The sequence below is a fragment of the Bos javanicus genome, chromosome 12 (assembly GCF_032452875.1).
Source record: "Bos javanicus breed banteng chromosome 12, ARS-OSU_banteng_1.0, whole genome shotgun sequence".
NCBI lineage: Eukaryota > Metazoa > Chordata > Mammalia > Artiodactyla > Bovidae > Bos > Bos javanicus.
The window spans coordinates 48,274,440-48,301,209 of record NC_083879.1 but is presented as its reverse complement, the minus strand read 5'-3'; the positions used below and the strand labels follow the sequence as shown (position 1 = coordinate 48,301,209).

The 26,770-nt window shown below is 41.1% G+C and overlaps 1 long non-coding RNA gene across 1 annotated transcript in view; it reads right to left on the bottom strand.

The window, feature by feature from the left end:
- Positions 1-26,770, bottom strand: part of LOC133258468 (uncharacterized) — a 76,234-nt gene that overhangs the window by 23,396 nt on the left and 26,068 nt on the right. Inside the window, exon 2 of the long non-coding RNA XR_009740035.1 lies at positions 1-26,770. This exon is cut by the window's left edge and continues 15,870 nt beyond it. This is a non-coding gene — a long non-coding RNA (uncharacterized LOC133258468).

The window sequence follows — 26,770 nt, the reverse complement described above, 5'->3', positions numbered from 1 at the left end:
ATCATTACACGTAAGTATTATGAAGGGAAAAAACCTCATGGAAAAAAATTCATGAAGGAAAAAAACCTCACATTACTTTTTTTTTTTTTCTTTATTCTGTCTTTTTATTCCAGGGCTGAACCCTAACACTGAGATGGGAATTTTGTAATCTCCCTCAACAAAAATTCCTTAAGGGAAAATTTGGAAAGATCATTATGAAAATTGATCCTTTCTCAGAAAGCTGAAATAAAGTGAAAATATAAAGCAAAATTTTCAGGTCAGGGCAGAAAACACTTTAGACTACTTTTCAAAGGATAATCCTGATTTAGGTATGAGGGATTGGCACTGACATGAATCAAACATAGAAACTGCACCAAAATCAAGACTCCATCAGCCAGGTGCACTGAATAATCAGGTGCAGAACAATAGCTTTCTCACCAGTGCTTGATTTGGTCCACAACACAGTCTTACAGGAGAGAGAAATGCATTGTAAATATGCTTCCCCATTCATTCACTCACTCATTTACTTCTCATTAATTTTCCACATATAGATTAATTTCATAAGTGCTAAGCCAGGTCCTACATTTAGATGCAGAGATGAATACAAAATAGTCTTCACCTTTAATGCATGCACAACTAGGTTAAAAGTCATATAAGTCAATACAGTCCAAAAAGTTGAGTACAATAAGAAAGGTATAGAGTGATAAAACAGGTGGAAAATGGGTCACTTGATTCAGTTTGTGCTTAGTTACTCAGTCATGTCTGATTCTTTGTGACTCCAAGGACTGCAGCCTGCCAGGCTCCTCTGTCCATGGGGATTCTCCAGGCAAGAATACTGGAATGGGTTGCCATGCCCTCCTCCAGGGGGACTTCCTGACCCAGGAATTGAACCAGGGTCTCCTGCATTGCAGGCAGGTTCTTTACCAGTGGAGTTATTTGGAGAGAGGTATTTGAGCCCAGTCCTTAAGATTGCCTTGGGATGAACAGGCAGGTTGAGTCTGGTTGGATGGGATTCCAAACAGTGGAACCACACAGACACGAGAGACAGAGACATGACAGCAATGATCATATCATTCAATACGACCAGAGAGTGGGCTGAATTAGGGTATGGAGAGAGATGTGGCTGTGGAAGTGGACAAAATCCATATCCTAAAGGGAATTCTATGGCATTCTAAATGGTTTTCACTTGGTTCTAAACGTAATAGTGTACCCAAGAACCATTTTAAGCAAAGCCATGGCATGATCAGACAAACATATTTTAGCTTTCCATTCTTTAATTTTTTCACTTTTATTTATTATGCATTTTAGCACATAATAATTACACCATAATGCATAATATAGTTTTGAGTATATTTTAAATAATTTTTGAATTTTAATTTGGTATATTCATATTTTCAAAAATCAAAACAATCAACAAGGTACACAATGAATTATCTCATATCCATCCTATCTGGAAATGTGCATCCCAAATACCCTTATCAAATAGCTTTAATTAGCTGCTTGCAAACACAAATAAATATTAAATATATATTCTTATTTTCTTCCTTTCTTACATTAAACTTAATATCTATGCTCAGATCTGCAGCTAACTTTTTTCTTACTTACTAATATACTTTGCAGATTTTTCCATATCAGCATACAAAAAGCTTCCTTGGTCTTTTTTTCAACTGCCTAGCATTTAAAAAGGAGTACTCTCACTGAAGTGTAAAATAAAAATTGAGGAAATGGGAAATTATAGGAATTTAGGCAAGAAATGATAAGAGCCTTGAAAATTGATATATCTGAGAGACTGGAGAAATATCAGGGAGACAGAATCAGTAAATGTGGGAGATAAGTTGGGGAGGGGGGTGAGATCAAGGGGAAAAAAATCAAAGATTACTCTGGGATTCTGGCCAGGGCAGTGGGTGAAACACTGTCAGATGCTGAAACACTTACAGAGAGAAGGAAGTCATTAGAGGAGCAGGCTGGGGTAGGCAGGACTGGAGACAGAGGATGAGTTGCGTTTTCCACATGTGGAGTTTGTATCACCAGGTGGAGATGTTAGGTAGTAAGTATTAAGCTCAGGTAGCTCAGATTTTAAAAATCTACCTGCAATGCAGGAGACCTGGGTTCAATCCCGGAGTTGGGAAGATCTCCTGAAGGGAATGGCAACCCACTCCAGTATTCTTGCCTGGGAAATTCCATGAACACGGGATCCTGGAGGGCTACAGTCCATGGGATCGCAAAAAGTTGAACATGACTGAACTAGGCACACACTTGAAGCTCAGGAGGTTTCTCAGGTGGTTCAGCGGTAAAGAATATGCCTGCCAACCAGGAAATGTGGGTTCGATCCCTGAGTCAGGAAGATCCCCTGGAGAAGGAAATGGCAACCCACTCCAGTATTCTTGCCTGGGAAATCCCATGGAAAGTGGAGCTTGGTGGACTAGAGTCCATGGGATCACAAAGAGTCAGACATGACTTAGTGACTAAACAACAACAATGAAGTTCAGAAGAGGGGTGAAATACGGAGAGTTTAGAATCATCAGAATACCGTTGATTAAAATCTTCAATATGGATAAAGTCATCTAGCATGAATATAAAGAAAGAAGATAAAAGCAGGTGAAGATAGCATCCCCTATGGTAGTTGGAGGAAGAGAAATATGCAATACATAACATTAGATATTAAAGTTATTTTTGACAAATCTTGTCCCATGGAGGTGTCCCCATACAGATATGTGCACACAAACACAGAGTGTTTCATGGTCAGAAATTTTGGAGATTCACAGTATACAGTACCATATTAAAAGCTAGTAACATTCTTAGATGGAGAAGGCAATGGCACCCCACTCCAGTACTCTTGCCTGGAAAATCCCATGGATGGAGGAGCCTGGTAGGCTGCAGTCCATGGGGCTGCTGAGAGTCGGACACGACTGAGCGACTTCACTTTCACTTTTCACTCTCATGCATTGGAGAAGGAAGTGGCAACCCACTCCAGTGTTCTTGCCTGGAGAATCGCAGGGATGGGAGAGCCTGGTGGGCTGCCGTCTCTGGGGTCACACAGAGTCGGACACGACTGAAGCGACTTAGCAGCAGTAGCAACACCCTTAGAGCTCGTTTTTGGAAAATACAGTGTCTAAGATATTGGATATTTAGCTAAATACTGGAAAGTCCTGCTTTTAGATCTGGAGAAGATGACCTCAGCCCTGGGCTCTGTGCTTTTGAGGACCCTGTCATGGCTCTTGCCTAACTGTTCCCTTTCCCATAGAATGAAAAATCCATGAGACTTGGAGTGTATACCCACCAGGAGGCTGGTCTACCCCTACCCCCATAACTACACCACACTCTAGGTATCTGGAAATCCCAGAATTTGCTTCCCTGGTGGCCCTAAATCTGCAACCGGGTCCCATGTGGTCCCTTTACCTAGTCTATTCTCCTGATGGCAGAGTGTATCCACCCTCTGGTGGTCCAGAAGTGACTGGGGAGTGTGGAAGAAACTTTGAGGGGTGAGCTGATGTGTCCACACAAACAGAAATGCGAACCCTCACAGTGCGGGTGGAGCAAGGGGTTGGAGGGGAAAGCTGACAGGAACAAAAGACTAGGGCCAGCTCTCCTCACCCCACCACCTGCCCCAAAGGGTCTGAAAATTCCAAAGTCAAAGTAGCCTTCCAGGCCATTGGGAATGTAGATTTATCAGACTGGAAGACAGCAGGTATTTAATTTAGCAGTGTGTTAGCTTGATTTACAGCTTGTAAATATTTAGACATATGGCATATGGACCTCCATATGTATTCTTGAGCTGCCCCACACAGTGTATGGGATGGTCTGAGAAGGAATGACAAGAGGACAGGACAATTGAGAGCCAATGAGGAAGGGAGGAGCAACACCTCTGGGAGATACACAGTTTTAAATAAACATGAGTAAAGCCTGGTTATTCAGGCAACAGCACAAGTTCTCATTCCTAGGGCCATGGGTCCTGCCTTAGGTCCTGTAATCTTTATAACCTTAGAGTTTACACATATCTGAACTGAGATGCAGAGAGATCAGCCCTGTGCCCAAGTTCACACACTTTGTAGTTGCTGGCGATTATTGACCCCGACTCCCAACTCCCAAACAAATGTTATCTCTACCATACCTTGCTGCCTCAAAACTGGAGAACGCCAAGCCTTTTTTTCTTTTACAAAATGAAACATCCCACTGAGACAAATGTATATAGTGTTCAATTTATGGTACATTTGGAATTCATGATGAAGTCTTGGAAAATAATCTGTTGTGCTGTCTTTTTTTTTGTTTGTTTGTTTTTGTTTTATGTTTTTTTTTAATTTTATTTTATTTTTAAACTTTACAATATTGTATTAGTTTTGCCAAATATCGAAATGAATCCGCCACAGGTATACCTGTGTTCCCCATCCTGAACCCTCCTCCCTCCTCCCTCCCCCCTCCCCACACCCTCCCTCTGGGTCGTCCCAGTGCACCAGCCCCAAGCATCCAGTATCGTGCATCGAACCTCTGTCTTTAGGCATCATCTACTGAGGTCTATCCAGTTAGAAATAAGCAACCATGTTCCAACACTTCCTAGATACTATTCTCTCACCAAAAACTTACACGTTAGTATATCATGAAAATCACTGCTTAATATAGGTGTTATAGATCAACATTTAATAATTTATTATTATAATCATTCAGTTTAGTCCATATTTAGAAAAAAGGAAAACATATATATTACATATGTGCATATTACCTAGACTAAATGCATTATATACATGTGTATATATATATATAATATATATGCACACACATATATATGTGACATTAATATATAGACCTAAGAAAACCTAAAAATATACACCATAAAACTTAGTATTGGAACTTCCCTGGTGGCGCAGTGTAAAACTCTGTGCTTCCACTGCAGGGGACATGGGTTTAATCCCTGGTCTGGGAACTGAGATCCCACATGTCATGTAGCAAGGCCAAAAACAAAACAAAAAACAACAAAAACTTAGTACTATGTATATATACCAGAAAAGGATCATTTTGGTGCCATCCTGAGTCAATGTCAATTAGCCATAAAATGTTAATATTAATTTTAAAATATGTTATATCAATAAAAAGCCATCTACTGAAAATCGGTTTATAGTTTTTAAAGAGTTTATAGAGTTCTGCCAAGAGAACACACTGATCATAGCAAACACCCTCTTCCAACAACACAAGAGAAGACTCTGCACGTGAACATCACCAGATGGTCGACACCGAAATCAGATTGATTATATTCTTTGCAACCAAAGATGGAGAAGCTCTATACAGTCAGCAAAAACAAGACTGGGAGCTGACTGTGGCTCAGATCATGAACTCTTTATTGCCAAATTCAGACTGAAATTGAAGAAAGTGGAGAAAACCACTAGACCATTCAGGTATGACCTAAATCAAATCCCTTATGAGTATACAGTGAAAGTGAAATATAGATTTAAGGGACTAGATCTGATACACAGAGTGCCTGATGAACTATGGACTGAGGTTCGTGACATTGTACAGGAGACAGGAATCAAGACCATTTCCAAGAAAAAGAAATGCAAAAAAGCAAAATGGTTGTCTGAGGAGGCCTTACAAATCGCTGAGAAAAGAAGGGAAGCGAAAAGCAAAGGAGAAAAGGAAAGATATACCCATTTGAATGCAGAGTTCCAAAGAATAGCAAGGAGAGATAAGAAAGCCTTCCTCAGTGATCAATGCAAAGAAATAGAGGAAAACAACAGAATGGGAAAGACTAGAGATCTCTTTAAGAAATTAGAAATACGAAGGGAACATTTCATGCAGAGATGGGCTCAATAAAGGACAGAAATGGTAGGGACCTAACAGAAGCAGAAGATATTAAGAAGAGGTGGCAAGAATACACAGAAGAACTGTACAAAAAAGATCTTCACGACCAAGATAATCACAATGGTGTGATCACTCACCTAGAGCCAGACATCCTGGAATGTGAAGTTAAATGGGCCTTAGGAAGCATCACTACGAACAAAGCTAGTGGAGGTGATGGAATTCCAGTTGAGCTATTTCAAATCCTGAAAGATGATGCTGTGAAAGTGCTGCACTCAGTATGCCAGCAAATTTGGAAAACTCAGCAGTGGCCACAGGACTGGAAAAGGTCAGTTTTCATTCCAATCCCAAAGAAAGGCAATGCCAAAGATTGCTCAAACTACCATGCAACTACACTCATCTCACACGCTAGTAAAGTAATGCTCAAAATTCTCCAAGCCAGGCTTCAGCAATATGTGAACCGTGAACTTCCTGATGTTCAAGCTGGTTTTAGAAAAGGCAGAGGAACCAGAGATCAAATTGCCAACATCTTATGGATCATCAAAAAAGCAAGAGAGTTCCAAAAAAAACATCTATTTCTGCTTTATTGACTATGCCAAAGCCTTTGACTGTGTGGATCACAATAAACTGTGGACAATTCTGAAAGAGATAGAAATACCAGACCACCTGACCTGTCTCTTGAGAAACCTGTATGCAGGTCAGGACGCAACAGTTAGAACTGGACATGGAACAACAGACTGGTTCCAGATAGGAAAAGGAGTATGTCAAGGTTGTATATTGTCACCCTGCTTATTTAACTTCTATGCAGAGTACATCATGAGAAACGCTGGACTGGAAGAAGCACAAGCTGGAATCAAGATTGCCGGGAAAAATATCAATAACCTCAGATATGCAGATGACACCACCCTTATGGCAGAAGGTGAAAAAGAACTAAAGAGCCTCTTGATGAAAGTGAAAGAGGAGAGTGAAAAAGTTGGCTTAAAGCTCAACATTCAAAAAACTAAGAGCATGGTATCCGGTCCCATCACTTCATGGGAAATAGATGGGGAAACAGTGGAAACAGCGGCTGACTTTATTTTTCTGGGCTCCAAAATCACTGGAGATGGTGATTGCAGGCGTGAAATTAAACGATGCTCACTCCTTGGAAGGAAAGTTATGACAAACCTAGACAGCATATTGAAAAGCAGAGACATTACTTTGTCAACAAAGGTCCGTCTAGTCAAGGCTATTATTTTTCCAGTGGTCATGTATGGATGTGAGAGTTGGACTATAAAGAAAGCTGAGAGCCAAAGAATTGATGCTTTTGAACTGTGATATTGGAGAAGACTCTTGAGAGTCCCTTGGACTGCAAGGAGATCCAATCAGTCCGTCCTAAAGGAAATCAGTCCTGAATATTCATTGGAAGGACTGATGCTGAAGCTGAAACTCCAGTACTTTGGCCACCTGATGTGAAGAGCTGACTCACTTGAAAAGACCCTGATGCTGGGAAAGATTGAGGGCAGGAGGAGAAGGGGACGACATAGGATGAGATGGTGGGATGGCATCACTGACTTGATGGACATGGGTTTGGGTGAACTCTGGGAGTTGGTGATAGACAGGGAAGCCTGGCCTGCTGCAGTTCATGGGGTTGCAAAGAGTTGGACGTGACTGAGAGACTGAACTGAACTGAAAGAACTTATAAACCATTTTTCAGAGAACAAAATGCCTTTGTTGGAGTTGATTCTTGAGAAAATCTGTGATGTGGTTGGATTGCAGAATGAGACCCTTATCTACTTCGTTCCACCCAGATGATTCAAAAAATAAGTTTCCAGAAGTTTAACATTTGACACAGATATTCACTTGTCCTCCTCCAATACCAAGTCATTTCTTTCACTGCCTCTGCAGAATTAGAAAAATAAACATCATTTCTCTTAGATGGCCCTTGCATGCACTGGGCAGATAGGCCTCAAAACTGTCACAGATTATTCAGGATCACAGAAGCAGAAACCCAATGTACTTGAACTTGCCTGGTGTCCCAGATCCCCTGGGAAAGATCTTGAATTCTGATCATATTTGGGTTCAGTCTTAGACTGAGGTATGTGAAACTGTCCCTTTCCTCTCCAGGGAGAAAAACCATAGACCTTGGAAGTAAACAGAACATTGTTGACTCCCATACCTGATGTTAGAGAGTCTAGGTTTGTGTGCAGCCACCAATGACCCAGCACCCACATCCCTGGAGCTCCTGAGTAACGGGGATGAAAGGACTGTGTCTCTGGGACCCAAGTCACTCTGCAGTGGGAGACTGCCAGGAAAGACACCATCATGCTGAGAGTGAGAATCACAAGTTCCAGAGGAGACAGGCAGCAGTGACATCATGTACTAAAGACCAAGGGGACAGTGAGAAGGATGTAGAGTGACAACCTCTGGCATTGGAGGGTCCCACACCTATCTCATGGGACTTTGAGGGCAAAAACTTGTATAACACCAACAAGGTGATGCAGAGGACACCTGACTTACACACAGAACTTCTAAGAACTTCTGAGAGAGAATTAAGGGAGGCAGGAGAAGTCAGGCTCTATCTATTATCAGTAGGACAGCACAGAGTATCACGTGCAGGCATTTACTTCAAACAGGATCATATATGCACCAACTGCAAAAGCCAGGAGCACATATAACACATATATATGCATATAACATATATTACATAATATACATACATGCATACTGTATAACATTCACAATGTTATGCTATGTCTTTGACATTTGATCTCAGTACTCAAATGGAACCTGGAATGTTAGGTCCATGCATCAAGGTAAATTGGAAGTGGTCACACACAGGAGATGGCAAGAGTGAATATCAACATTTTAGGAATCAGTGAACTAAAATGGACTAGAATGGGTGAATTTAATTCAGATGACCATTATACCTACTACTGTGGGCAAGAGTCCCTTAGAAGAAAAGGAGTAGCCATCATAGTCAACAAGAGTCCAAAATGCAGTACTTGGGGGCAATCTCAAAAACGACAGAATGATCTTTGTTTGTTTCCAAGGTAAACCATTCATTATTACAGTAATCCAAGTCTATGCCCCAACCACTAATGCCAAAGAAAGAGAAAGAGAAGTTGAATAGTTCTATGAAGACCTACAAGACCTTCTAGAACTACCACCAAAAAAAAAAAAAAAGTCCTTTTCATCAAGGGGATTAGAATGCAAAAGTAGGAAGTCAAGAGATACCTGGAGTAACAGGTAAGCTTGGTCTTGGAGTACAAAATGAAGCAGGGCAAAGGCTAACAGAGTGTTGACAAGAAAACACACTGGTCATAGCAAGCACTCTCTTCCAACAATACAAGAGACGACCCTATGCATGTACGTTACCAGATGGTCAATACCAAAATAAGATTGAGTACATTCTTTATGGTTGAAAATGGAGGAGCTCTATACCATCAGCAAAAACAAGATCAGGAGCTGACTGTGGCTCAGATCATGAACTCATTATTACAAAATTCAGGCTTAAATTGAAGAAATTAGGGAGAGCCACTAGACCATTCAGGTATGACCTAAATCAAATCCCTTACAATTATACAGTGAAAGTGACAAATAGATTCAAGGGATTAGATCTGATAGAGTGCCTGAAGAACTATGGATGGAGATTCATAACATTGTACAGCAGGTGGTGATCAAAACCATCCCCAAGGAAAATAAATGCAAAAAGGCAAAATTGTTGTCAGAAGAGACTGTACAAATAGCTGAGAAAAGAAGAGAAATGAAAGGCAAATGAGAAAAGGAAAGATACATCTATCTGAATGCAAAGTTCCAAAGAATACCAAGGAGAGATAAGAAAGCCTTACTCAGTGATCAATACAAAGAAATAAAGGAAAACGATAAATGAAAATGACTAGAGATCTCTTCAAGAAAATTAGAGATACCAAGGGAACATTTCATGCAAAGATGGGCACAAAAAAGGACAGAAACAGCATGAACCTAACAGAAGCAGAAGATATTAAGAAGAGACGGAAAGAATACATGGAAGAACTATACAAAAAAGACCTCAATGACCCAGATAACCACGATGGTGTGATCACTCACCTAGAGCCAGACATCTTGGTGTGCAAAGTCAAATGGGCATTAGGAAGCATCACAATGAACATAGCTAGTGGAGGTGATGGAATTCCAGCTGAGCTATTTAAAATCCTAGAAGATGATGCTGTGAAAGTTCTGCACTTAATATGTTAGCAAATTTGGAAAACTCAGTAGTGGCCACAGGACTGGAAAAGGTCAGTTTTCATTCCAATCCCAAAGAAAAACAACGCCAAAGAATGTTCAAACTACAGCACAACTGCACTCCTTTCACATACTAGCAAAGTAATGCTCAAAATCCTACAAGCCAGGCTTCAACAGCACATGAACTGAGAACTTCCAGATGTTCAAGCTGAATTTAGAAAAGGCAGAGGAACAAGAGATCAAATTGTCAGCATCCATTGGATCACAGAAAAAGCAAGAGAATTCCAGAAAAGTATCTACTTCTGCTTTATTGACTATGCTAAAGCCTTTGACTGTGTGGACCACACCAAATTATGGAAAATTCTTAAAGAGATGGGAATACCAGAACATCTTACCTACTTCTTGAGAAACCCATATTCTTGTCAAGAAGCAACAGTTAGAATGGACATGGAACAACAGACTGGTTCCAAATTGGGAAAGGAATATGTCAAGGCCATACATAGTCACTCTGCTTATTTAACTTACATGCAAAGTACATCACATGAAATGCTGGGCTGGATGAAGTACAGGCTAAATCAAGATTGCCAGGAGAAATATCAATAACCTCAGATATGCAGATGACACCACTCATATGGCAGAAAGCAAAGAAGAACTAAAGAGCCTCTTGATGAAAGTGAAAGAGGAGAGTGAAAAAGCTGGCTTAAAACTCAACATTCAAAAAACCAAGATCATGGCATCTGGTCCCATCAGTTCATGGCAGCTAGATGGAGAAACAATGGAAACAGTGATAGACTTTATTTTCTTGGGCTCTAAAATCACTGTAGATGGTGACTGCAGCCACGAAATTAAGAGACCCTTGCTCCTTGGAAGAAAAGCTGTGACCAGCCTAGACAGCACGTTAAAAAGCAGAGACATTGCTTTGCTGGTAAAGGTCCATATAGTCAAATCTACAGTTTTCCTGTAGTCATGTATGGATGTGAGTTGGACCATTAAGTAGGCTGAATGCTGAAGAATTGATGCTTTTGAACTGTGGTGTTGGAAAAGACTATTTAGAGTCCCTTGGACTGCAAGAAGGTCCAACCAGTCAATCCTAAAGGAAATCAGTCCTGAATATTCACTGGAAGGACTGATACTGAAGCAGAAGCTCCAATACTTTGGCCACTGATGTGAAGAGTCAACTCATTGGAAAAGACCTTGATGCTGGGAAAAACTGAAGGCAGGAGAAGGGGATGACAGAGGACGAGATGGTTGGATGGCATCACCGACTCAAAGGTCATGAGTCTGAACAAGCTCTGGAAGATGGTGAAGGATGGGAAAGCTTAGTGTGCTGCAGTCCATGTGGTTACAAGTGGTCAGAAATGACTGAGCAACTGAACAACAACAAAAAGGGGATTAATTCTTCAACCGACCTATCAACAGTCGAACGGATAAAGGTGTTGCAGTCATGAAGAATGAAGTTCTGCCATTTTCAGCAATGTAGATGGACTTGGAGGGCATTGTGTTATGTGAAATAAGTCAGATAGAAAGAACGAATGCTATATGATATTGTTTATATGTGGATATCATTTATATGTACATCCAACAAGTGAATACAGCAGGAAAGAAGCGGACTCACAGATATAGGGAACAGACTAGTGGTTACCAGAGAAGAGGGAAGGAGGAAGGGGCAATAGAGGCATATAGGGAAAAAGAAAGGTTTATTATGGGACTGTATGAAATCATGTGTGTGAAACTTTTGAGGATTATAAAGTACTATAGAATTTAAAGAATCTTCTATTCAATGAAAAAATTTTTAAGAGAAAATACTTCCAGATTTCATTACAGCAAAACACACCACACCAAATGGTAAGAATAGGGCCAGCTTCCTGGGCTTGTGATCTGTGTCCAGAATCCATGCCTAGCAGAACCCTGTGACTGATTTAGGAGATCTCTGCTCTCACCATCTTAAAACGTGTAATAATTTTTTGAGCAAAGATACCCCACCTTTACATGTTACACCAAGCCCTGCAAATTAGGCAGCCAGTTTGGGGTCAGAAAAGTTGTTCTGCTCTGTGCAGAGATGGTGTGTTGCCTGTGTAAATGGGTAAAGAATTCACGAGTGCTACTGCTGCTGCCAAGTCACTTCAGTGTGCAGGTTGCCAGTCAACATACAGACACCCAATTTTCGTATCGGGTGTGCTTAGTTGCCTATTCGTGACTGACTCTGTGACCCCATTAACTGTACCCCACCAGGCTCCTCCTCCTCCATGGGATCTTGCAGGCAAGAATACTGGAGTGGATTACCATTTCCCACTCCAGGGGATCTTCCTGACCCAGGTATCACACCTATGTCTCCTGCACTGGCAGGCAGGTTCTTTACCACTGAGCCACCAGGGAAGCCGGTAGAAAGAAAGAAAGGTAGTGCTAAGTCATGTCTGACTCTTGAAATCCCATGAACTGTAGCCTGCCATGCTCCTCTGTCCATGGGATTCTCCAGGCAAGAATACTGGAGTGGTTGCCATTTCCATCTCCAGGGGAACTTCCCAACCCAGGAACTGAACCCAGGTGTCTCCCATATTGCAGGCAGATGCTTTACTGACTGAGCTATACAGTAAGCCCCAGGGAAGCCCATATGACCCCATTATTCCATGGAATTCCATCCCATGTTGCATACTTATGCTAAAAAAATTATCCCTACTCAATATAAAATTCAAATTTATGTAACTAAAAACTGTTGTCTAGACTCCAAGTATCCATTATACTTGACAGATAACCTTGAGCAGAAGAGTTTTTCCATCTATGATTAGAAACTAACCAGTCATTTTAGCATGTTATTTACTTTTGGAAAGACAGAACAAAAGTCCCTGTGCAGAGGTCATCACTTTCCAGCCTATTTAGTAAATAAATTGCCCATTCATCCTTTGGGTACAGAATATTTATGTTCAACTCTGTGCTTTTCATTTAAAAACATACATTCAATCTATTACATATATTTCATGCTTTATTTTGCTTATTTTAAATAGAATATATTCTTGAAAGGTCTTCCCTGGTGGCTCAGACTGTAAAGAATCTTCCTGCAATGCGGGAGACCTGGGTTCAATCCCTGGGTTGGGAAGATCCCCTGGAGGAGGGCATGGCAACCCATTCCAGTCTTCTTGCCTGGAGAGTCCATGGGATGACAAAGAGTCACAAATGACTGAGAGATTAAGTACATAAGCACAGAACATATTCTTGAAGATGTTGTTTAATGAAAATTACCTATAAAAAAATTCAATTTCAGCTAGATGTCCTGTATTTTATCTGGGAAACCTTCTCATGGGGTAAAGATGAAATAAGCGTACTTTCCTAGTGTAATTACTAATGGTGAAAGTCGCTCAGTTGTGCCCTACTCTTTGCAACCCAATGGACTATACAGTCCCTGGAATTCTCCAGGCCAGAATACTGGAGTGGGTAGCCTTTCCCTTCTCCAGGGTATCTTCCCAACCCAGGGATCAAACCTAGGTCTCGGGCTTTGCCGGCGAATTCTTTGAAAGCTGAGTCACCAGGGAAGCCCAAGAATACTGGAGTGGTTAGCCTATCCCTTCTCCAGGGGATTTTGGTGACCCATGACTTGAACCAGGGTCTCCTGCATTGCAGGCAGATTCTTCACCAGCTGAGCTACCAGGGAAGACCCATTCTTTCACTCTCTATAAAGTGTCTCGTGTATGTTTAGTAGCTAAGTCGTGAGCGACTCTTTTGTGACCCCATGGACTATAGTCTGCCAGGCTCCTCTCTCCATGAGATTTTCCAGGGAAGAATATTGGAGTGGGTTGCCATTTCCTTCTTCAGGGGATCTTCCTGACCCAGGGATCGAAATCATGTCTTCTGCATTGCAGGCAGATTCTTTACCACTGAACCACCAGGGAAGCCTCCAAAGTGTCTTAGCTTGTAAAAATCAGCCTGTGGTCTGTCTAGGTAAATGGCCTGAGAAGGTCTTGATGTATTTGAACAACTCTGTAGACCAAAGCATTTGGAAAACTCTTGTTTAAGGTTGAGATTCCTGTGCTCTTAGCTTTTAAAGAGACAGATAAGCAGGTAAAGACTCAGGACGGTAACAGAAAAGCAAGGAGGTTAAAGATGGGCAGTGCCTAAGGGTCTTGTAAGAGTTAAACAGACTTACCAGATTTAGTCATCTTGAAAATTCTTTTCAATGTAGGATTAGACAAAAAAAAAAAAAAATCCTCACATATCATGCCTAATTGCTTATGAATAAATCTTCAGGAGGCTTTCTTTGAATGGGACAAATTTGAGAAATGGAGGAGAATGTAAAAGTAATTGAAGTGTCTCAAACCAGCTGAATCTTGGAGAGTTTGCCAAAATCTTGGTTGTGAAATTTTTAACCTTGCTTTTTTGGACTAATTGGTATGTTGATTATAATTTCCTATACAGTTTTTCCTTTAAATAGTGGAATCACTTAAACGTGACACAATGACGTTTGCTAATAAATATAAATCTATAGACCCCTCAGTTCTTAATCCCTGATATACTGACTGTTGCTGCTGCTGCTAAGTCGCTTCAGTCGTGTCCGACTCTCTGCGACCCCACAGATGGCAGTCCACCAGGCTCCCCCGTCCCTGGGATTCTCCAGGCAAGAACACTGAAGTGGGTTGTCATTTCCTTCTCCAATGCACGATAGTGCAAAGTGAAAGTGAAGTCGCTGAGTCTTATCCGACTCTTAGCGACCCCATGGACTGCGGCCCACCAGGCTCCTCCTTCCATGGGATTTTCCAGGCAAACTACCAGTTCCCTAAAGTTGTTTTCTTAAAACCCCCAGATTTTTCCTAATTGTCAAGCTCAGCAGTAATTTCGAAGTCTTGTTATTCTTTCTCCTCCTTTGACTTCTAGGACACTTGCTTACCTGGATCTCCTGTATTCCCAGTTTTTAGCTCCTCTTGCTTCATCTGGCTCCACATCACCTTCATTGAGATTAAATGCAGGTAATCCATAGGTTCTGTCCTGGCCTTTTTGTCTGTTTTCTTTTTCTATACCTTCCCTGTTCAATTTCCTGTTTTTTCATAGATTCAACTAATGTTTAACTGCTGGTGTGTTGGAGCCAACTTACGCAGCTCAGACCTGAATGTTAGCATCGTTTCCCAGTTGCACATGCAATGGCCTCATGTAGGGATAGAAAATCAGCAACCCCTCTCCCCATCCTATATCTGATTCTTCAATGCTTAATAGGACCCCACTGCCTATACCAAGTATTCAAACCTTTTTCACCCTGATTCCAACCTGTCCTGCCACCTGATCTTCCACCTTCTCCTTTGTGTCTTTAACTCTAATCAAATAAAACCACACTGTGTCCTCTTAATGGCCATGAGCCATCCTATCCCTCTGCCTTAGTTCATGCTGTATTCCCCATGCCTCCTCCATGAAGGCTCCCATCCTGCCTCAGCCTTGCCTTCTGAACTTCTGGCCCAATTTGGGGGACCTCTTGTCTGACATTTTTCACATTCTAACTGACATCGTCATTATTTGTATAGTTATCTTTTCTCCTTTACAAATGTAGAAGTATATATCAAAACATGAGTCAAGGACTTTTCCTGGTGGTCCAGTGAGTAAGGATCCACTTGCCAAAGTGGGGGACATGGATTTGATCCTTGATCTGGAAAGATCCCATACACCTCAGGGCAGCTATGCCCGTGTACCCCAGCTATTGAGCCCATGCTCTAGAGCCTGTGTTCCACGAGAGAAGCCAGTGCAATGAGAATCCTGGGCACTGCAAACAAGAGTAGCCCCTACTCGCCCCAACTAGAGAAGCTCTGTGTACAGCAAGGAAGGCCCAGTGCAGCCCAAAATAATTAATTTTAAAAAAAAGAGCCAAATCTTTTTTGTCTTTTTTTTAAAGCTAGTGTTGCTTCTACTCTATCTAGCCCTCTAACTTAAATCAAATACAGTTTCTTCAACTACTGAATTCATTCAAATGGAAAAAAATTCATATCTTATAGAATATCTTTATAGGATAAGAAAATAATTTGGAGCAGAAGAATTGACTTTGAATCACTCTGATTGCATAAGTCTTTGAGAGAGATGCCAACATTTTCTACAGCTATGCCTTGGCTTTACTGAGAACCAAAGGTTTTGTTTTTTTAATGTCAATGGCAATAGAAGAATCCTTTTAAACTGGAAATAGAGAAAGCTATTACCTACTCATGGTAGATCATAGCTAACACATCACACTGAAATTGCTTCAACAAACATTGAGCTCCTCTTCTATGGAAGATGCAATATTATGTGTTACACCTCATAAAATACTTTGAATTGCCAGAAAATAGAAACCCTTCCTCAATTTTTGTGTGCTAATGGTGTTGAAAACAAAGAGGGTGATTCACATAGAGAAATCCATATTAAAATTTAAAATGCATTAAAATTAAATAAAGGGCATACTTCAAGAGCACATATAATTTACATTTGGGTAATAAGTGAATAGATACTTCCTTTTCAGAATTTTCCCTTGGTATTCCATGAGCAATGTCAACTATTGATGCCTTCAGCTTATAAATGTAGTGCAGTCATAGAAACAGAATTTTAAAATCCATTTGCCTGGCCTCATTCACTCCAGAAAAAAAACGTCTCTATTTTATGTCTCTTTATCTACTTCCTGATAGCTTCTCTCATTTAATTTTACTGGTACCAATTGTGGGGTGTGTGTGTGTGTGTGTGTGCACGCGTGCATGCTAGGAAATGTAGAACAGAGAGCAATGTTGTAATTCTTGAACTGTTACAGTCTCATATTACACACACACACAAGCATTGCATTAAGATAATGAACATTCCACAAAGTCAGTGAGAGTCAGTGTAATTGCATGGAAGTGGTGTATGAACATTGGAAACCTAGAATTTCTTCCAAGCTGCTATGTTCACACCATGTGAGTGGTTCTAAGTCTGGGCTCTATATTTTTGCAATCCTATTGGACTAGACTCTCGAACTACAACCTCGATACAGGTAGCAGGATGCAGGAGAAGTGGCCTTCAGGGGAAATTTACTCTGCAGTTTCTCAGCAGGGCTGGACTCTGCTCAGTAATTATCCTTGCTCAGGGGAAATCTAGGTTCTTGACATTTTTCCAAGAAAGGGCAGTGGGTGGAGCAACCAACCTCTACAGCCCCCAGAGTTACGTAGTGACTTGGAGAAGGGAATGGCAACCCACTCCAGTTCTCTTGCCTGGAAAATCCCATGGATGGAGGAGCCTAGTGGGATACAGTCCATGGGGTCGCAAAGAGTCAGACACGACTAAGCAACTTCACTTTCACTTTTCACTTTTGGAATTGCTGAAGTGTGCCTAGCTTGCTTGGGGAAAAAATATCAACCCTGACATAAGTCCCTCCAAACAGTAGTAGGACAGCCGTTTCCGAATCTTAGCCATTTCAGGCCTGCCTCCTTTACCACTGACCTAAAAGAACTTTCAGATCTGCCTTGGGAAGACAGTTATTCTAATGTCAGAGTCACCCCTACATAACCCCTTTATGCAGCTATAAAAAGACACCTTTCTGGGCAGACGTAGCCTCAAGTCAAGGTACAGGACCCATGACCATGGTGCTAGATAGGTTCCCATCACCCCACACTACCCTCCCGATGGGTGCCCTATGCAGAGCACAGTCTACATATACAATAGCTCTGCCTTTCACTATTCTTTTGCTGTTGTCACTTCAAATGTTATGAACAGAACATCAACCATCAGGTATTTCAAGCTTAAAATTTACAATATTCAGCAGCATCTTGATGACATGCCATTAGGTGAGACCTGCTGATAATAAGCCCCCTGATACAGCACTGGCTTCCCACTTTGCCATATCCTGTCTGATTCAGACATGTCATTACCAAGGTTATAAGCAGATGTATCAAAGATAAAGCCTTACTGTAAGATGAATCTTGCCGTGGTTTGTCTATAAGACATGCCATTAAATTTCCCCGCATTACTGAATTATTTTGTCTGTCTTAGATGACTTCATATTGCAATCTCTATCTGTTCTAATCATCAGGTCATTGAATAACCTTGCAAAAGAATTTTCAATGTACTCCAACATAATTCTAGAGAATTTCCCTTGAGGTCCCTGGTGGTTATAAGAAGAAAAAAGTTAACACCATGCTAGGAATACATTCCTTTTCAGCAAAGCCACTAACATAAACCCCTGCCTCTTTAAAAAACTATTTTATTTTAGAGCATTAACAAGGCTCTATTGTTAGAGTATTAGACATTAACTAATCTCTAATTATATTAGAGATTATATACTCAATTATATTAGAGTATTAGAGATTAACAGTGTGTAAGTTTCAGGTTACTGCAAGGTGATTCAGTTATAAAAGTATCTATTCTTTTTCAAATTCTTTTACCATTTAGGTTATTACAGATACTGAGAACCATTCCCTGTGCTATACAGTAGGTCTTTGTTGGTTATTTCTTTTAAATAGAGTAGTGGATACACTCCCTTTTATCTATGAGAGAAGAGTCCTTTGTAGGGCCTACCTTGAAGGCACAAGACCCAGAGTTCATCTCCTTGAGGCAGGGGACCTCCTCACGCGAGAATAAAAAGAGCACAAATGTCTTGCTCCTGACTTGAGAGGGTTAAACAAGCAGCAGAGAAGTGAAAATAGATACGTAAGACCCCTGCCACCTCTGGGCTGCCCCTCAGCACTGTACCTGGGGCAGCATAGGTCTTCCCTGGATACTTGACGTGGGGGGAGGGGGGAGACGATTATTACACAGTGATCTATGACATATATCACCATACAAGCACTCTGGACCTTCAGACGTGGAAAGTCACTCCCGAGTTTTTGCTCAAGTTCAGTCCACTCCTTTAAATGCCCTGATGCCTGACACCATTTTACAAATTCCCAAAGGGGTTCTATTTTTCTACACATTTGACACAGTGGAAATGCCTGTGATTGTATGTGCCTCATTTACAGAAGCATATCCTGACAGGCTTTTTTTTGGAAAAAAAAAAATTAATAGCTATTTAATTTACCAAGAATGTTGCTATGATTAAGGACATGTTGGTTCCAATGGATTACGGCAGCTCATCACATTTTACAAACTGCCAACGTGTAGTGACACTTTCCTCCTGAGGATGAGTTTCATCAAATTCAAGTGCTGGTTTCTGGTTTATAATCCAATCCATTCCACTGACTCACAGAGGGTGGAGTAAAATGACACAGTTCTTTGGTCCTTCAGTCAGTTTTTCATATTACTGCGTGATCACACATTTATCTTTTTACCATGAGAGGTGATATGTACAACAGTGTCGGTAATTACCACCCTGCCTCTGACTTTCATGTATTCTAGAACTGCCCTCAGATAAACATGTTGGATCAGAGGAAACAAATAAAACATAAGACTGTCATTAAACCAAGGAGAGTTAGAAGGATGAGGAGGGAGAAAATACCACGGCTGTGCCAACTAGAAGGCTGTCCAAAAGGAGACTCCAGCAACTCTTCATCCCCAGGTACATTACGTACTGGCTACAATTACTGCCTTCATAAAGGGATGCAAAGCACTGGCCAGACACAGCCTTAACAAAGCATGCATTGTACACACAAGGACATAGACATATAAATACGGAAAACCAAGTGCTCTCATTGTTGAAAGAAGAAATTAACTCGTTTGTGCAAACAAGTTTCAGAACTGGTTAATTAGATTCAAACTTTAGTCTCTCCCCTCTCCCACACCCTGATTTTGCCTGAAATCAGTGATTTCCTATATTTTGGACCAAAAAGGCTCATACAGCTGTTGAAGTATGTTCAGGGAGGAAATCCAGAGAGCTCGGAGGTTGTGTGACAGCTGGGAATTCTATAAAGATATACAGTGACATTAAATCGTAAACTTTCTGTAGTACATTTGTGGTTGTTGTTGGTTTGGGTTTGATTTTTCTTCTAGTTTTATTGAGATATAATTGACACACAATACTGTTTAAATTGGGGGCTTCTCTGGTGTCTGAGTGATGAAGAATCCACGTGCAATGCAGGAGATGCAGGGGACATGGGTTCTATCCCTGGGTCAGGAATGGAATAGATCCCCTGAAGGAGAGCATGGCAACCCACTCCAGTATTCTTGCCTGCAGAATCCCATGGACAGAGGAATCTGGCATGCTATAATCCACTGGGTCCCAAAGAGCTGGACACTACTGAACACACACACACACACACACACACACACACACACACACTGTTTAAATTTAAGGTGTTCAAGGTACAGTTTGGCTAAAAAAAAAAAAAAAAAAAGTGTAAAGCATAATCCCCTGAAGGAGAAAATGGCAACCGATTCCAGTATTCTTGCCTAGGAAATTCCATGGACAGAGAAGCCTGGCAGGCTATCGTCCAAGGGGTCGTAAGAGTCGGAGGTGAGTGGGGACATGAGAACGTACAGCATAATAATTTGACTTGTATCATGAAACGATGAACACAAGAAGTTTAATGAACATCCCTCATTTCATATAGAAGCAAACTTTTTAAAAAACAGAAAAAAAATTTTCTTTGTAATGAGAACTCTTGAGATTTACTCTTTCAACACTATATATATATACACACACACATAGACGCATGTATATAATGTACTGCAATGTTAGTTATATTTATCCTGTTTTACATTACATTCCTGTGTGCACGATAAGTTGCTCTAGTTGTGTCTGACTCTTTGCGACCCTATGGGCTGTAGCCTACCAGATTCCTCTGTCCTTGGAATTCTCCAGGCAAGAATACTGGAGTAGGTTGCCGCTGAAACCAGCGTCTGGCTCCTGCATTGGCAGGCAGGTTCTTTACCACTGTGCCACGCCTAGTTCTTGCTTATACCTGGAAGCTTGCACCTTTTGACTACTTCCATCCAATTACCTCTCCCCCAACTTCCATCTGTAGTGCCTTTTGTATTTAACCTATGTTCGTTTCTAGTTAAGCCCATTTAAAATAGAAACAGTTCGATTTTGAATAGATTGCTGATTTAATGTTTGGACATGTGTATAAACCGAGTACAGTCAGTTGTGGAGTGTCTGTGTCAATAAAGGACAATGATAGCGTAATGACAGAAAATGAATGCATTCCAAGGCTCCTGTATATACCTCCTTGAAAAGTGTTTCTGTGTTCATGGTTAACTGTGTGCTTAGTCGCTCAGTCATGTCCAAACTCTTCGTGACCTCACGGACTGTAGTCCACCAGGTTGCTCTGTCCATGGGGATTCTCCAGGGAAGAATACTGGAGTGGGTTGCCATGCCCTCCTCCAGGGGATATTCCCAATCCAGGGATCAAACCCAGGTCTCCTGCATGGCAGGCGGATTCTTTACCAGCTGAGCTACCGGGGAAGCCCTGTTATGTCTGAATTCTGGGCATTTGAAATAATTCAAACAAAATGAGAAAGCTCCAGTTCTGACAAAGGTGGTGGGCCAGCCATCTTCCCATTCCAGGGACCGCACACCTCCTTCCTGCCCCTCGCGCCCTACAAGAAGCTGGCCATAGGTGTGGCATGTACAAAAAGCAAATATGAACATAGCTGTGGACAAATGACTTGCAGACAATTACAACTTGATCACTGCCATTGATATGTATAAAAAGAATTACAAGAACATTCTCTTCAGAGGCAAAGTCCCACTCTTATTTTGTCTCTTTCATGCTGGTAGTGGGACATCACGTGGTGGCACCTGCTCTGCTGTGTCTGACTCTTTGCGACCCCACGGACTGTAGCCTGCCAGGCTTCTCTGTCCATGAAATTCTCCGGGCGAGAATACTGGAGTGGGTTGTCATTCCCTTCTCCAGGGGATTTCCTGACCCAGGAATCAAATCCTGTCTCCTGCATCTCCTGCATTGGCAGGCATATTCTTTACCAGTGAGCCACCTGAGAAGCCCTGTAGAAGGAAGGTACTATAGCTTCTGCCATGACTTTCTCCCACGTTAGTTATTCTAACTTAAGGTCTCTTGCTGACATTCACCTGAAAAGCGACAGAATGCCAAAGACACGTCTGACATATTTATGTTGCATGTTGATTTTCCTTAATCCCAAAGGAGGTTCCTTCAGTAATTTAAACCCAGTAAGTGAAATGATATCAAGTACAAATCCAATCATTCTGTCTCTTGGTGCAAAACAGCATTTCTCAAATCCTTTCATGCAGAGTACTAGTTCTAAAAGATGTTAACAGATCCACCATGAAGTCAAGTATTTCAAACCAAGTAAGTTATGAAGCATTTCCTTCTGGATGACCCTCTTGAAATTTCTTGATGAACTCATAACAAAGGCTCATGAAAGTACTGTTATAAAGAAATTTCTTCTTTGTTGAACCCATGGTTTTCCAAACTTCTTTGAGAATAAAACTGTTTTTGGGAAACACTTACAAGCATCTTGTAGAACAAAAGTAAACAAAACACATGTTTAGAAAGTACTACTGTTTAAAAAACAACAGGAGTGAAGTAACTATTATATGGATGTAAAGGAACAAAATCCATACAAAAACAGAATGTTTTAATAATATGCTAGTATTTTGTGGTGAAAAAATTTTTACAAGTCACTTCCTAATCCTGGGATTAAACCTGCATCTCCTGCATTGCAGGCTAATTCTTTACCACTGAGCCCCCAGGGAAGTCCCTAAAAGAGTGAATTTGTGAATCGTACTATGTTATAGTTTTAAATTAAAATGGAATATACAAGTGTATCTTCATGTACTTAATAGGCTGCCCATTTACTCTTTTCTTAGAATGATAATATGATAACAATAGTTTTCTTTTTTAAATATCATTTAGATTTACCATAATGAGTACAAACTATTCAAAACTTCAGAAATTACAGTGCTGAATTTAGTTTGTGAAGCCATGAATTCCATTTCAGGCCAAGATTTTTCCCATTGATTTTCATTCTGTGACCTTTCAAAAATAGCTGAGATTGGAAAAAAAAAAATTGACTTTCTTCTCAAGAATGAAATGTAGGTGTTTCACAAGCATATATTCCTATAATCTTTTGGACTTTGAAATTTTCACAGACTCTCTGCCATGGAATCACCTTTACTTCATTTAGAAAAGGAGTCCCCAGTCCACAGGCGGCAGACAGATAGAGGTCCATGGCCTGTTAGGAAACAGACTGCCCAGCAGGAGGTGAGTGGTGAGTGAGAGAAGCTTTATCTGTGTTTCCAGCTGCTCCCCAAAACTTGCATTACTGCCTGGGCTCCATCTCCTGTCAGACCAATGGCAGCATTAGATTCTCATGGGAGCTCAAACCCTACTTTGAGCTGCACGTGTGAGGGATCTAGGTTTCAAGCTGCTTATGAGAATCATCCTAAAACTATGCCCACTGCCTCAGTCCATGGAAAAAAATATCTCCCACAAAACTGGTCCCTGGAGCCAAAAATGTTCGGGACTGCTGACTTCAAATAAACATGTCTAAGTAGTCCATTTGTAGCTCTTATCAGGAGGAACTAAGGGTCTATACCCTTGAAACACAACACCATGGATGCCCATGACAAAACGCTGGACAGTTAGGGGGTTTGGGCATGTGCATGCATGCATGTATAGTTGCTTAGTTGTGTCGGACTCTTTGCAACCTGTGGATTGTAGCCCATGAGGCTTCTCTGTCCATGGAATTTTCCAGGTAAGAATACTGGAATGTGTTGCCATGTCCTTCTCCAGGGGATCTTCTCGACTCAGGGATCAAACCTACCTCCTGCATTAGGAGGCAGATTCTTTACCACTGCACCAACTGGGGTGGGCATGTACACATTGCTGCATTTAAAATGGATAACCAAAAAGGACCTATAGTGTAGCACATAAAATTCTTCTCAACGTTATGTGGTAGCCTGGATGGGAGGGGAGTTTGGGGGAGAATGGATACATGTATATGCATGTCTGAATAAAATAAAATATAAATAAAAAGTTTAAAAAAAAGTTGGATCCTCGTTTACTTTTATCCTGATCATGGAAACTTGCTTTTTCAGGATGAGTCCATCTCACCTCCTCAGTCCTGGTTTATTACACCCATGTGGGGAGAGAACTCGGCTTCTCTTTGCTATGTATTCCTGGTCCCGAGCCCTGGCCTGGGTTCCTCTGATCCTCTCTATCCTTCAGGGACCCAACCCTGGGCTCAGACATCCACTGTCAGCACTGTTCATATGAGTCCTCTCACAGCTCATTCTCCTCCAGCCAGAGCTTCTGTCTCATTCAACCTCTTGTACCTACAGTGTCTAGAATAACAAGTGCAGCAGTAAATTAGTAATATCAACAAGTCAATTTTAAAGAAGCACTGACTTTTTAAAGTGGTGGATAAAACAAAAATAGGAGGGGCTACAGCCTAAGGCAGGGGGAGGATATCTAGTCTTATCTGTCAACTCCTTTAATCTTCCTGAGAACGACTGATGTATCATAAATGTATATTTTAATTTGTCTTTCCATAGCAACCGTCTCTTATTTGGCATCTTCCCACCATGACACATTTTGCCTGGAGATTTTGGTAAAATTATCCAACAGAGGAGGACTCAACTCAATTTCCCCTTTCTTAATTCTCTTTCTTACTACTTCTATTAGAGCTTCTCCCTGGCCAAAGGGTTCGTATGCTTTGCCTACTCTTCTGGCATTCAAAGTAGGCCTGGGAAACCCTGGGAGACAGGAGTTGAGATTCTTTTGGGGAGTCCATGAGGTCAAAATTATTTCCATCATATTAAGATGATTTTTCTCTTACATGTGTGCTTTTATAAGTGCACACATTTATATCAGTAGAAACCTCTGATAGTAAGAACCAGTTATCCAGGTTCAATTAATGGAAGTTGCCAGGCAAAGTGCTACATAATTTCATACATACAAATATTTAATTGTTACTGCAATCCTAGGAGTGAGATACTGTGTCAGCTCTGCCAATGAGTACATTGAGTTTCAGAGAGGTGAATTTGCACATCTATAGCCTGCACAGCCCAATACTCCCCACAGCCAGAATTTGAATCTAGATTTATCTCCAGTGGATGGACCTCTGCAACTCTAACATTTTGCCTGAATAATTCTATTATTCTCCTTTTAAGAAACAGCTAGGGGCTTCCTTGGTGGCTCATTGGTAAAAAATCTACCTGCCAGTGCAGGAGACGTGGGTTCAATTCCTGATCCAGGAAGATCCCACAAGCCACGGAGAGGCAACTGAGCCCGTGCACCACAATTACTGACTCTGTGCTCTAAAACCCGAGAGCTGCAACTGCTGAGCCCATGTGCCACAACTGCTGAAGCCTGCATGCCCTAGAGCCCGTGCTCTGCAACAAGGAAGCCCCAGCACTATAACTAGTGAGCAGCTCCAACTTGCCACAACTAGAGAAAAGCCCACCCAGCACAGCCAAAAAATAAATTAATTACAAAAAGTAGGCAGGGCTGTGTTCCAATAAAAGTTGAAAAGTAAAAAAAGAAGAGAGAAAGGGCTAGCACTTACACAAACAACTTTCTCTGTAGATTGTGTGATAATGAGATTTGCATCTTTCCGGATAGATAATTGAACATGATGCTGTATATGACTGTCTGTAGATGTGATAATTTTCCACTAATTCTCATGTGAGCCATCAATTAGAATACTATCTTCTTTTGATCAGAAGGATTTTTTTTTGAAAGTCAGGATCTTCAAGACTGAGTGTTCTCAAAAATATGAGCTCTCTTCTGTGATGCAGCTTATTTGGCATGATATGCACAAATGGGGGATGTCTTTGAGTTTTGTTTTACATGATCTGTCTTTGACATTTTAAGAAAGACTGGCAGGACTGTCATTTCCTATTACACTTGTAAATGCAACCAGAGAACATTGAACAATGGGCCACCCAAAAAATAAATAAAATTTCAAAAGTGCTTCCTGAGCATCTCAGTAAGATCAAAGAGGTCAGTGGCATTTTTGCTGGGCTTGTGTTTTATGAAATCAGAGTACTTTTGTCTTATTGATCATTTATCTGGACCTGCCAATCAGCCAATATGGGTCGGGTGTCACCAAGGTCCAAAAAAAGCAGTTACTGATTACATGGCACCAACCAACTGATAAAATCTATTCCATATGCTCAGTTGCCTGGCTGCCGTGGATGTTACAGTCGAACATATTGGTTTGCTCATTAGCCATTTAATTAGTTTTTTCTGCATGTGTAATTATTCTCTTATTGTGGTCATGATGAAGGCAAATGTTCTTTGACCATTGCCTCTGCTGACAATAAAATCTGCTGTATAGACGTTTTTAGTTGGGCATTATACCTGTCTTCTATGACATGATTCCCTTTAACAATAAACATGTAGAAAAGGCTTTCGATCGTATTAGAAGTTGCTAATTTGAAAATCTGTCTCCTAAAAAAATGTGCATTACAGAGTGCAAATGACTCTGACTCCATTTGAATAACTCCCTCTATGGCCTTCATAAGAAAATTCACTGGGGCCCATTGTTTGGGATATTATTGATTTAACATTCATTAAGGGACTCATAAAAGTGTACTTCCTGCCTGGTCAGGGCATAGTGTTTAAGCTGTAAATATGGCAATACGGGTGTAAATATTGGCTTAAAACTCTTCTTTGAGTCATTTATTTCCTTTACCTTATTGTCTCTAAGTCACATTCTCCTCTGTTTGGCCTGGCCCTTTCCCAGTCTCCAAATGTGCTATCTGAATTCCCAGTGACTGTTTTGTTGGGATACTTCCCGAAAGAGTTCAGGGGGCACCGAAATAGGGTAATTTTTGTTCTCACTCTGTTCCAGACACTCCGTAGTGGCTGAGCACGAAGACGGCACTCCACTGGGATGACCTTTGATTCTTGGCAGAGGACATATATTTCACTGAGGGAATTCACTCTGCTTGAGGAGTCTCTAGTGTTTGTCGATATTT